General features: G+C 35.8%; 1 protein-coding gene and 1 pseudogene across 1 annotated transcript in view; one reads left to right on the top strand and one right to left on the bottom strand.

The window, feature by feature from the left end:
• KCNH8 (potassium voltage-gated channel subfamily H member 8) overlaps positions 1–13,094 on the bottom strand; it is a 384,779-nt gene that overhangs the window by 359,712 nt on the left and 11,973 nt on the right. The gene's annotated exons all lie outside the window — the stretch shown is intronic.
• LOC112397783 (60S ribosomal protein L31 pseudogene) lies at positions 8,050–8,425 on the top strand (annotated as a pseudogene).

Below are 13,094 nucleotides of genomic sequence, written 5' to 3'. Positions count from 1 at the left end.
CCTCCAGCCTAAACAACTCCTTGAATTTATGTTCTAAAGTTCTGTTAAGATAAATGAGATTGTTTTCATCTATAATTATGCAAAATTTTCTCTGTTAATTAGCAGAATAATGGAGAAAATGTGGTCCTTAAAATTTACCATAATTTAGATCATTTATCAAAATTAGGTCATTTGTCATTAATTAGATTTATCATAATTAACTCTTCAACGTATCACAAGATAATTTTGTCATTATTAATATTATAGCTGGTACCATGCTAGAAACAATATAAAACAACTTACAGAGACAGTACTCATCCACAGAAAATGGTTAGATTTTAAAGTTATTAGCAGGCATTTTTTACTGTAGTTCCTTTATAGCTATCTATCTCTCGATACACATATATGTGCTTTTATATACAGGACAGCTATTTATAAACAGCGGTCATCATTTCTATAGAAGTGGTATAATGTGATTAAGATCACAGAGTTTGTGGTCAGCCAAGGCAGTGCTCAAATTCCAGCCCTACTATTTAACAAGTCACCTAAATTCCTTAAACCTTAATTTCCTCCTTAGTAAAAATCTCTTGATTCTAATTTTTTTTAAAAAAACTTTGAAAATGGGAAGCTTTTTGAAAGCTTAGCACAAATTCTCTTATTTGCAAACCTCACCTGAACTGATGTGAGGTTACTTATATTCTTAATGTTTCCCATATTGTGTGAATAATAATATGTTTTGCTGCAGAAATATTAATATGTTTGGGAGAGATAAATTAGAGTTCAGGATTAACATATACACACTACTATATAAAAGAGATTAAAAAACAAGGACCTACTGTACAGCACAGGGAACTATACTCAATAATAACCTATAATGGAAAAGAATCTGAAAAAGAATTGTATAACTGAATCACTTTGCTGTACCTTTGAAACTCACACAACATTGTAAATTAACTATTTCTCAGTAAAAGAAATATATTAATATGTTTCATTACAGGGTGCCACCCCAGACTCCAATAGGGCATTAGGTAACATCTAGTACATGCATCATATTATCTTAACTAACGTCTGAAAAATTCTTAATTCCAAGATCCATCTATCCCCGAGGGTTTTGGATAAGGGGTTGTGGACGAGTAGTACTCAATTTGAAACTGCTGGGACGAATACATGACAATATTTGAAAAGTACGTATGTGTACTTTATGTATACGTGACTACATAATATTAGACCACATCACTCTAGCCCATATTACCTTTGGCCCAACAAAAGGAGGAAAAAAGAAAACATGGAAATTCATTGGGTTCATTAAACTATCTCAAGTCGGCCTTCAACCCACCCGTATCATAGTGAGTCCCTGCCTGCCCAGGTCCAGGTCTGTCCTCTTCCTTTCCCTGGCCACCTGCCTGCCCCATCATGCCTGCTTGACTTCCTTTTTCAAATACAGTCTGTCTTTTCCTTCAAGTTCTATTGCTCCCTCAGTCATCAAGATCCTTTTCGACTCAATCAGTGCCTCCCATATCTCTAATTACGCTTGCATATAGAAGAATAACCCACATCCTACTGCTCCCCAAGACACCCTCATACACATACACACACAAAAAAACCCACATGATCCAAAGGGACCCATCAAGATTGCTTTCCATCCAGGTCTATAGAAGACAATAAAATATATGAAGAGCTGGCTTCCATTCATGTCTATCTACAACGTTTTCTCCCAATACAGCCAAAGTGATAATACCACTCTGTTCCCCAAAACCTTATACTGGCTTCCTGTTTCCATTTGAACACAATCCAAACTCCTTTCCTCCATGGCCCTATATGGCCCTGCATGATTCAGCTGTTGTTATCACTCACAACTTGCTTCATATCACTCTCCCCCTCATGAACTATCTGCCTTGGACATTCCTTCCCTACCCCTAATCTTTCCATTGCTGGTTTGTTCTCATTATTTAAGTATTAGCTTAAAGGTCACTTTTAAAGAGCCTTTTTCTGATCATCCTATCTAAAGAAACAACCTCTTTTCCCCTTGTTTACCCTTCTTCTCCCTTATATTTTCTTAATATTGTGTATCTCTCTCTTAACTCATGTTGTGTGTTTAGGGTTTCCTCCCACCCTCACCATCAGAATAGAAGACTCATGAGGGAAGGGGCTTTTCCTGAATCTTTCACACCTATATCCCTAGTACCTGGAACGGTGTCTGGCATATAGTAAGTGCTCAGTAAACATTTATTGAATGGATCATTGCTCTGACTTGGCAAGAAGTTAATAAATATCTGAATTTACAAAAATAAAAGCACCGCTCTAAAAAAGCTTACAGTGTCTCAGACAAGACAAGTTATACATATTACAAAGTAGTGCAGAATGATGTAGAATGAAGTACTATGTGTACTGGGGAAAAAGGGAGAGATTCCTGTAAGCTAAAGAGGTTAGGGAAGGTACCTTTCAAGAACAGTGCTTTGTCCATGTTTGTATGCCCACCCCCAGCTGGAATGTTGCTGGATGAAGTTCTGTAGGCTCCCAGGAAGAAAAGTCACTCTACGGCCAGGATGTGACTACCCACAAAGACAACAATAGTTTCATGCCATGTGGAATACAGATATTTAACTTAGTGTCAATTATGTATTACTTTTGGATATTGGAACCTTAACCCAAATCCCAAAACACTGATTTAGTAAGGTACTTTTAACTTGCCAAAATGAAAATTAAAAAATGATTCTTCTTCCCCTCCATTGTGTCCACCTTCAGGGATGGCTACTAAAGGCCATTTCTGCTTCAGAGGGCAAAAAAGGAGATTCTAACCTAAGAGAACAGTGGTGCCCAACGGAACATGCAAAACAGCCAGTATAAGGCTTAGAACTCAACCAATAATCAAGGGTGTTAGTAACTAATTGAAAAAGAATTCATAGAATATTCTTAGAGAACAATTTCTACCAAGGTACCAAGGTAGACACGGCCTCTCATGAGAAATCTGGAAGACTCAGAATCATGTTTTAAACCTTGATTTAAACCTTGATTGATTTTTATTTAAAAATCAATATTCCTGTTTTTTATTGAGTCTTCATTATGTTTTCATTTTTCTGCTTTTGCTTAACCTCAACGTTACATTGTCCACAATGTATTTCCTTAGAAAATACTTAAAAGTTATCATTTTAGTCACCGTTGTCCAAGCAAATCTCACAACTTCTAAGATATTTACTATTTTAAACATAAACATCATTTTCCATGGAATAAGAGTCTGGGTAGAAATGACATTTCCCGTGGAATAAAAGTCTACATAGAAAAGACACGTTAGAGTCTCAAAGTCAAATACTCTCTCAATTTCACTTATTCACCTACAGAATGAACATGACACTGGATAAAAAGCATGGGTTCTAACCAGCTATGTGACCCTGGACAAGTCATGTTGCCTTTCTAAACCTCATTTTCCTTATCTTCAAATAAGAAGCTGAAACAGGATAATTCTTCAGGTCTCTTTTAGTGATTTACCAGAGAAGGCCTTCTGAATCTACTTGACAGTAAAAACAGAGTGAAATATTAGAGGACAAGAGGTAAACAAATATTTCACCCCCAACTCAGCAGCACACATTTTCTGAGAAAATCCTAATAATAGGAAACAAGTCCAGAGGAAGTACTGACATCATGATTTGAAATTTTATCATTTTAGGTAGCATTATTTGTAAACAAGCTAATGTAGCTAAATTGATCCTAAACTCCCACACAGCTGCTGAAAGTATATTATTAGTTGAGGAAATTGTCTAAGGTGAAGTCTGTACTGTATGAGAACGTGTACTTGAATTCAAATGTAAATATAAATAGCTCACAGGATTTTTTTTCCCCTCTGAAATGTCAGAGAGTGTATTAGGAGAACCAATTTACAATCAGCCTTTATGTTTAATTGGATAAACATATGATCCACAGAAAAATCAAGACAATAAACCAACTTTAATATTAGAAGTGATCAAAGGTGATAATACAGTATTTCCAGAAGAAACATACTAGAAAGTGTGGCAGAATTAGTCTTTATGTTCTCATGGAGTTTACAGAAAATATTATTATAAAGTGGCATCTCAACTATTTAGAGTCACTTGAAGTATTCATTTCCATTATAAAATAAAAGAATGAGCACAGAAAAAAGTGTGTGATAAAATAACAAAACAGTTATTCTGCATGTGTTTCAAATCATGAACTTCTGCAAGTTCATATATTTTTAGCTAAATGTGAAGAGAGTATTTCTAAATTACTATATTTAGAACAAGCTAATCCATTATAAAATGTATGGACTCTGAAAGTATTTATCCCAGTGTGGGGATGTCCTTTAAAACTCATGACACTTCATCTGGGGTAAGGAGGCCAGATTCACCATCAGAAAAAAGAAGGAGAAGGAGAAGGAGAAGAAGAAGGAGAAGAGAAGAAGAAAGCACATTCTCATGAATAAGCTGGTCAAAGACTCTATAAAATAAAACATAAAATGATTAGTGTCTAATTCAAAGGGGACATTAGCATATTACTTTCTTTTGCAATTCTTTTCACTAACAGAAACAAAACGATTATAGATAGACTCAAAAATTCCTTTTCTTAAAGAAAACAGGCATAAAATTCTTACTATATAGAAGTCAAAATAATTCAAATGTTATATGTTTCTCCATTGTAAGTCTCCAGACTTTATTATTGGAAATAGCACTCATATTCATCACCTAGGCTGGACATCACCTCCTTGAGGATAGTGAATATTTTAATTAATTACATTCTAAAACATGTAGTAGATATCAGGCAGATTGAATAAGGAACATGCTTTAAGACACAATGGGAAAATCAACTCATGAAAACATGAAAATTCAGTTTTGATTTAGTTCTGAAGGTTGAGAACATAAAAAAAATCAATATTCCTTAAAAGAGTGAAGGAGATCCCAATTAGGGCTTTTCAAGTACATCCTTGACTAGTGACTGTCTTGCCTGATTTCACCCAAGGTATTTTTCCATTTCCCTAAAAGTAGAGGGGGTCCTGAGATTTATGAACTTGCCAGGAGAACTGCAGAAACTTAATTCTTAATGTCTGTAGAATCCTTTGGAGGCATTTTTAATATGATTTTTGAGGAAATCACCATATTTTTTTGTTTAAAAAGTTACTCTGTTCAACTGTATTTGAAAATATACAGAAAAAAATCCTTAAAATACCATTGCCTTCTAAAGCCTAGTACCAAGATCAGAGGTAAAGATGTCAAACACTACTGAGCTGAGGGAAGAAACCACGAGATGCAGCCTGGAGGCGAGGCCATGGAAGAGGAAGGAGGAAACATTACCTGCCTCAGGGTATCTACCCTTCATCTTTTCCTTTCTCTCTTTATTTTTTTAGGCACAGAAGAGAGAAGAGAGAGAATGAGATGATGTGAGGGTGGTGGTAGGGATATTGTGCGGAAGGAATCACAGTGGTAATGGGAGGGAAGAAAGGAATGTGAGTCTAATACACAGGTGCTAGATACTAGCGCAGATAAAGCAGAAACTAACACATCATTATAAAGCAATTATACTCCAATAAAGATGTTAAAAAAAAAAGATCAATAACATTGTCTGTGGGAACTTTGGGATGTCAAACCTCATAAACAGTTGCTGAGAATTTGTGCACACTTAAGTCCTGGGGAAGCAAAGAGAATTATTTTCTTTGAGGATGAATTGCAATATATAGAATATGCAGTGGTCAAGAGAATCATAGTCATATGTATAATTCCTTCCTTCTTAGGTGAATTTATTTAAATATTGGTCTAAATGTTCTATCCTTTTCTCACGAATTATCCACTGTAAATAGCTCAGATTAATGACTCAGTGTGTCCTTCTGCCATGATACCTACGTCCACACAGTTTGTGCCTTTCTCCCCTGCTCCCTCTTCTCTAAATGCTTTATCTCTATGAGCCTCATCTGCGCACGAACACAGCAAAGTTACCTGTGAGCTATTCTTCTAGATTTCAAAACCCATTTCAGCGTCTCACTTTATAGAGACCACCAAAAGCCTTCCTCACTCTGGGTTCATGAGATATTTCTCATTTTTCTCTGTAAACTTGGCTATGGAAGCACTTCTTTGCCCACTTCAAAAAGTGTCACAGATACTAATTTAAAAGTATACATGCAATTGTTTAAGTGAATTTAGTGATCAGAGGAGATCTGTTATTCACAGCATCTTACTCCTGATAGGCTCATTTATTTATAGATTCAAGCTACCGAATATCTATGTGAAAACTGAAGAAGAACTGAAGGAAAGCCATGTATCTTTGCCATTTGCATCCACCCTCAAGAAATGACAACTTGAAAAATACGTTGCTAGGAGGGATCATTCATTTTTCCCTGAATCTTAGTTTCTAACCCTCTAGTCACTGAAAAATAAGCAACCTTATAGAAATGAAAGAATAAGAGCAAAAAATATGAGCTGCATCCTCCAAAGGACCTAATTTAACCTAGAAAACTCTAAGCCAGTGAAAAAGTCTCTCAGAAAGCAAAAAAAAAAAAAAAACAAGTTTTCTTAAAACTTATGTTTATTTATATGACGAATTGTTCCAAAAAATAAATTATTCGTGTGGCTCACAGGAATATATATAATTTATAAAAACAAATAAATGAGGACATTAGAACAAGTAAGACTAATAAAGAGGCTATGTGGCTGGGAATAGTATCTTTCCTTAAAATACATGCCACAGGGACTCATAGTCTTGCTAAAAGACGTTGAACATTCAGCTTTGAGCATTCTTAAGCCAGTTCACGGAAAAAACACAAGCCATTTCACATTCCAAAATCTCTTCCCCATCTAACTCTCTGGTATTGGAAAATGTTGTAAATTCTTTAAGCCTGAGAAACGATTACATTACATAAGATATTATACTTTGGGAGCAATTAACATTTAATTTAAGTGATACTAAATTATAAATTGTGTGTGTGTGTATCTATATGAATGTACATGTTGGGATAGAGTTTGGGGAACTGTTAAAGAAGGGAAACAAAGAAATAGGAGGTTACGAGCACAGCAGATGCACCTTACCTAGCCCCAAAAGCTTCCTCAGGCTTCTTTGTGATTCCACCCTTCTCCATCCCCTCCCACTCCTAAGCAAATACTGACTGGCCAGAAGCATTTTAAAATTCAAGTTAGTGTAACATTGTTCTATAGATAACTCTAGGCTTGTGGCACTCAAGTTATCTCCAGCATCAATAGCCATGACCCCTCACATAACAAGAAACCATTTTGGGTATTTATTCTAACAAGGGAAGTAAATTCCTGGACAATCCACTAACTACTGTTTATAAATCACTGCCACCTTGTAACTTTCTGAATTGAGTTTCCCAAATGGTGTGTTCTTAAAAAGCACAAAAGTGGTTTATATCTCAAAGTGAAGTCAACCATAACCATTAAGATCTTAATCCTAATAAACTGAATGCCTTACAATTTAGCTCCAATATTTTGTCTTTTTTGGTACGCGGGCCTCTCACTGCTGTGGCTCCCATTGCGGAGCACAGGCTCCAGACGCACAGGCTCAGCGGCCATGGCTCACGGGTCCAGCCGCCCCACGGCATGTAGGATCTTCGTGGACCGGGGCACGAACCCGTGTCCCCTGCATCGGCATGCGGACTCTCAACCACTGCGCCACCAGGGAAGCCCCAATTTTTTGTCTTTTTAATTAAACCCAGACTGCTTCGTAAAAACAAAATGTGTAAATTCCAGCTTCACTACCTGTAAAGTGTGTGACTTTTGGCAATTTATTCAGCCTTCCTGGGTTTCAATTTCCCCATCCACGAAGTAGGAATAAAAACATCTAGCTTGCAGTATTGCAGAGATTAAATAAACTAATATAGGTGAAAATACCAAACATAGCACTGGGTTCACGGTTACTCACTAAATGTCAATTCTCCTCCCTTTTTCTTCTTTCAAAGGAAAATCAGAGTAAAGTTGAAGGAAGAACACGGGTTTTGCAACTGAAGGATGAGAATAAGAGTCCGTCCCTTTCACGTACCAGTTTGAGACAAAATATTGAGGCTCTCTAGGGTCCTCTGCGTCCTCTTCTCTAAAATAGGGACAATAGCCCGTCAGGATGGCTCCGGCAAAGAAGCGCGGAGAGAAGAGGAGGGCCGGTCCGCCATCAAGGAGGTGGTGACCAGAGAATACACTGTCAACATTCACAAGCGCATCCCTGGAGTGCCTTTCAAGAAGCGTGCCCCTCAGGCGCTCAAAGAAATCCAGAAGTTTGCCAGGAAGGAAATGGGAACTCCAGATGTACGCGTTGACACCGGGCTCAACAAAGCTGCTGCGCCAAAGGAATAAGGAATGTCCCATACCGTATCCGTGTGCGGTTGTCCAGAAAACGTAATGAAGATGAAGATTCACCAAACAAGCTCTATACGCTGGTTACCTATGTACCTGCCACCACTTTCAAAAATCTACAGACAGTTAATGTGGATGGGAACTAACTGCTGATTGTTCAGTAAAGTTATAGAACGGCAAAAAATAAATAAATGACAATAAAAATATTTAGGAATAATCACAGGCCAAGAGCGACCCAAGTCACTTCCATTCAAGGTATCTGGTATAACAAAATTAAAGAGATAGCAAACAGTGTTATATAAACACATGAAAATTTATTTTAATATTTATATTAACAATTACAAAGGGGGGATAATATTTTCCCCAACTTCATCAATCTACCTCAGAAGATAGTATCACAAGTAAATTGTATAAAAAGTCTAACTTAAAGAAATTTGTACTTGGAGACCTAAGGAGGTCAAAAAGCAGTATTTCAAAGAGCAGTGAATATCTTGTTATGAGGTGGGCATAACATAGGATGACTTGGGGATTCCTTTGAAAGTGAAAATAGGTATCAAAGAATAAAATTGTATAACTATTAATGTATTTACTTTTTTATTTTTGACTAGTTCTACTATATCAGTGAACCTATAACCTTTCTTTCTTCCAAAACTATTTTGAAACATAGCATTATTTCTATGAGATAGTATCTATATATTACCAGTAAATAAAATAAGCACCTAAGCACAATGATTTTTCATTATATTTTCACATATTTGTCATGTATTTAGCCATATTTGTCTATTACACCAAGTTGCTGGTATTATTCTAAACAATATCTCTTTTGTATCTATATATTATTTAAATTTTTTCCATAAAATTGCCTGTAATTTTCCTCAACGATGTATTTTATGGTAAATAAATTTGAAATTGTGGGCATCTTCAGTTAACTCTTTGCTATAGACCATGAAAAGTTTTCATTGAAAAGATACTCTGTAGTTGCTGAAATACCTTGTAGACATGACAAATTCTGCTACACAGAGGATATTCTCAATTCTATTTGTCCCCCAAATTTTGCTGCATTGACAATATCTCAATTCTATATGTTGAAAAGTGTAAATATTTCAGTTCAAATACCTCATTGGTCCTCTCATTTTTCTTTATTCAGAGTAATTACCTTCAAAAATTTCTATAATATAAAAAATTTGTCATAAAAGGTATCTCTATAATTCTTTTCAGTGTTTTGTCAAATGTAGGTGCTGCAAAATCACAGATCTTTTCAACTGCATTCAGTTTCAGTACTGATAAATGTATCCAATTAAATATAGAAGCTTCATCAAAAAAGTCTTCCAAGTTGAAGTATTTCAAAGGAAAATTCTTAAATCTAGCACTTAGTTTGAGCTCTTATTGTTTAATTTTTCCCCTTGCTTGTCTAGTGATACATTTCAATGTATTCTTGTCTTACAGTTTGGTTTACAATCCTCCCTATCCACTAAAATGAAGTTTTTGATACTCTGTTTATTAAATACTTTGATTAAATATTTTCAAGTGATTTCAAATTAAATGAAAAGAAAATATAAAAGCTTCATTCAGAAAAGAATAATGACTGTCAGACACTTAGATTGCTTACAAAGCGTTCATTCAAAGGCTCAGACACTTTAAAATTATGACTGATGACAGTAAAAAGAAAAACCATGTATTGCCATGCCAAATGCTTTTCCTGTATTTAACAAACATCATGTAGTGTAACTACTGTAACTAATTCTTCATATATAAACATATTTGGTAACTTTGACTATTACAGCCTCTATAGTGATTGATAGAACGCACCATTTTGGGGGCACAAAAATGTACTATGCATTCACTACATCCAAGTCCAAGCACATTTCTTTTTTTGCTTTTTTTTTTTTTTTTTTTTTTTTTTTTTTTTTTTTTTTTTTTGGCGGTACGCGGGCCTCTCACTGCTATGGCCTCTCCCGCTGAGCAGCACAGGCTCCGGACACGCAGGCTCAACAGCCATGGCTCAAAGGCCCAGCCGCTCCGCGGCTCCGCGGCATATGGAATCTTCCCGGACCAGGGTACGAACCCATGTCCCCTGCATCGGCAGGCAGACTCTCAACCACTGCGCCACCAGGGAAGCCCCCAAGCACATTTCTTCCTTCTCCATACATTGTTTAATTTAATAAATATTGTCTTTACTATGACACTGTGCTCTACCAAAACCTACATTTGTCTTCTCATCACAAAACAAGTAACTTTATTTTTAATGATCCATTTAACTGAATTTACAATAACATTTAAAATAATATATGATTTACCTTCTATAAAACAAACTTTGGAAAGCTTTACTTATATCCATAAATTTGATGCAAAAACTCAAGTATTATTAAGATTAACTGATTTTCCATAGAAAACCCTGACGGTATTAATAGTCATGAAGCTCTTCTACTATTGAATCAATACATTAACTACTGTTGCTTCATTTTTTTCTACATGTATAAGAAAACTCAAAATCAAAACAATAAAATTTTCAACAATAAAATAGAACTACTGACACATGCAAAAAAATTACTTAATTGCAAAAGCATTATGACAAGTGAAAGACAGACACCTCCACCTTCCCCACCCCCCACCCCCTGACACACACACAAAATGCTACATACTGTATGATTTCATTAACCTTACAACCTAGAAAAGGCAAAACCACAGAGATGGAAAACAGATTAGTTGTCCTAGGGACTGGAAGGGCGGGGGAGGGTACTGACCTTGGGGAGAGATTGTGGTAGCGGTTTTATGACTGTACACATTTTGCAAAATTCATCGAATTATACACTTGTAAGGGGTGATTTTACTGCATGTAAATTATACCATTATAAACCTCACCAATGTAATAAATAATGATAATTTATTAAAATAAGAAAAATTTGGCACAAATTCTAAACCCAATGACTCTACAGTATAAGTGGCACAGATATGGATCTGTGGTCCCCAACAAAAATCCAATAATACACACATGCAAAAAAAAGAAAAAAATGACTATTACACACACACATTCTAAAATTCTAAATAAAACATTAACAAGTAAAATTCTAAGTGAAATACTAAGTAAAACATTAACAAGTAAAACCCAGTAACACGGCCAAGAAACCTTTAATGAAAGAATGCAAAGAGAGTTTATATTATAAAATCTGTCAAAAGAATCTATTATATTAATTAATTCAACAAGAAACATAGAATTATTTGAATAGATGAAAAGAATTGATAAAATTGCTTAATAAAATAGGAATACATGACAAAATCTCTTAATAATAAAATATTTATTTCTCAAACTAAAAACCAGAAAAATACTTATTAGAAAAACACTAAAATAATTCCCATTAAAGTCAGGAACAAGAAGGATATTCTTTACCATCACCATTTTTATAGTATTTATAATACTAGCCAAAACAACTAGACAATAGAAAAAAAAAATTAAGGGGAGAGGGACTTCCCTGGTGGTGCACTGGTTAAGAATCTGCCTGTCAATGCAGGGGACACCGGTTCGAGCCCTGGTCCAGGAAGATCCCACATGCCACAGAGCAACTAAGCCCATGCACCACTACTGAGCCTGTGCTCTAGAGCCCGTGAGCCACAACTACTGAGCCACGTGCCACAACTACTGAAGCCCGTGTGCCTAGAGCCCGTGCTCCACAACAAGAGAAGCCACCATAATGAGAAGCCCACGCAGCGCAACCAAGAGTAGCCCCCGCTTACGGCAACTAGAGAAAGCCTGCGCACAGTAACAAAGATCCAATGCAGCCAAAAAAAAAAATTAATAAAAAAAAATTAAGGGGACAAAAAGTAAGACTTGGGCTTCCATGGTGGCGCAGTGGTTGAGAGTCCGCCTGCCGATGCAGGGGACCCGGGTTCGTGCCCCGGTCTGGGAAGATCCCACATGCCCAGAGCGGCTGGGCCCGTGAGCCATGGCCGCCGGGTCTGTGTGTCCGGAGCCTGTGCTCCGCAACGGGAGAGGCCACAACAGTGAGAGGCCCGCATACCGCAAAAAAAAAAAAAAAAAAGTAAGACTTGTGAAAATTGGAAACAAGAAAACAAACTTTTCATTATTTGACGGCAATATTGTTTGTTACCTTAAAACCTCAAAAAAACAATTGCAAAATTATTACAAAGAATGATAGAAACTCAGCAAGCTGGCTGGTTAGAAAAAAATAGAATTTAAGAATCAATAGCCTTCAAATAAATAAACATGACTGAATTAGAAAAACTAAACGGTGGAAGAAAAGAATCCATTTTACATAACCGTTACAAAGATGAAATTACTAGGAATCAAATAAAGCAGAAATGTGCAAGAGCTTTATTGAGAATCCCAAAAAAGATGTGAAAGAAATACGTGGCAAATTTTTGGATACGAATTTTCAACATTATAAAAATGTCATTTTCCTCCAGGAGATTCCATTAAAAATATCATCGGGGTTTTCTTCCACTAGATAATCTGATTCTTAAGTTCCTGTGGACTTCCAAATAAGTATGATTAGCCAAGTAAAATTCTGTGGGGAAAAATAGAATGGATTGAGACTTTTGGTGCACATCATAAAACTTCTATAATTAAAACTGTGGAACTACACATAAAGAAAAAAATAGATGAATGTAATAGGATAGCAAGTCAAAATATAGAAAGAATTACATATAGAAATATGGAATATGATAAACTAGATGTTTCAAATCAGTGTAGAAAAGATGAATTATTGAAAAATATTGTTAGAAAATTGGATAGGAATCTAGGAAGGAAAAATTTGATCCCTACGTTGTACTCAATAGATTAAATGACAGAACTTACTA

Source organism: Neophocaena asiaeorientalis, unplaced genomic scaffold (genome assembly GCF_003031525.2).
Source record: "Neophocaena asiaeorientalis asiaeorientalis breed wild unplaced genomic scaffold, Neophocaena_asiaeorientalis_V1.1 scaffold154, whole genome shotgun sequence".
Classification (NCBI taxonomy): domain Eukaryota; kingdom Metazoa; phylum Chordata; class Mammalia; order Artiodactyla; family Phocoenidae; genus Neophocaena; species Neophocaena asiaeorientalis.
The sequence above is the reverse complement of the archived record's forward strand: the minus strand, read 5'-3'. Positions and strand labels throughout refer to the sequence as shown.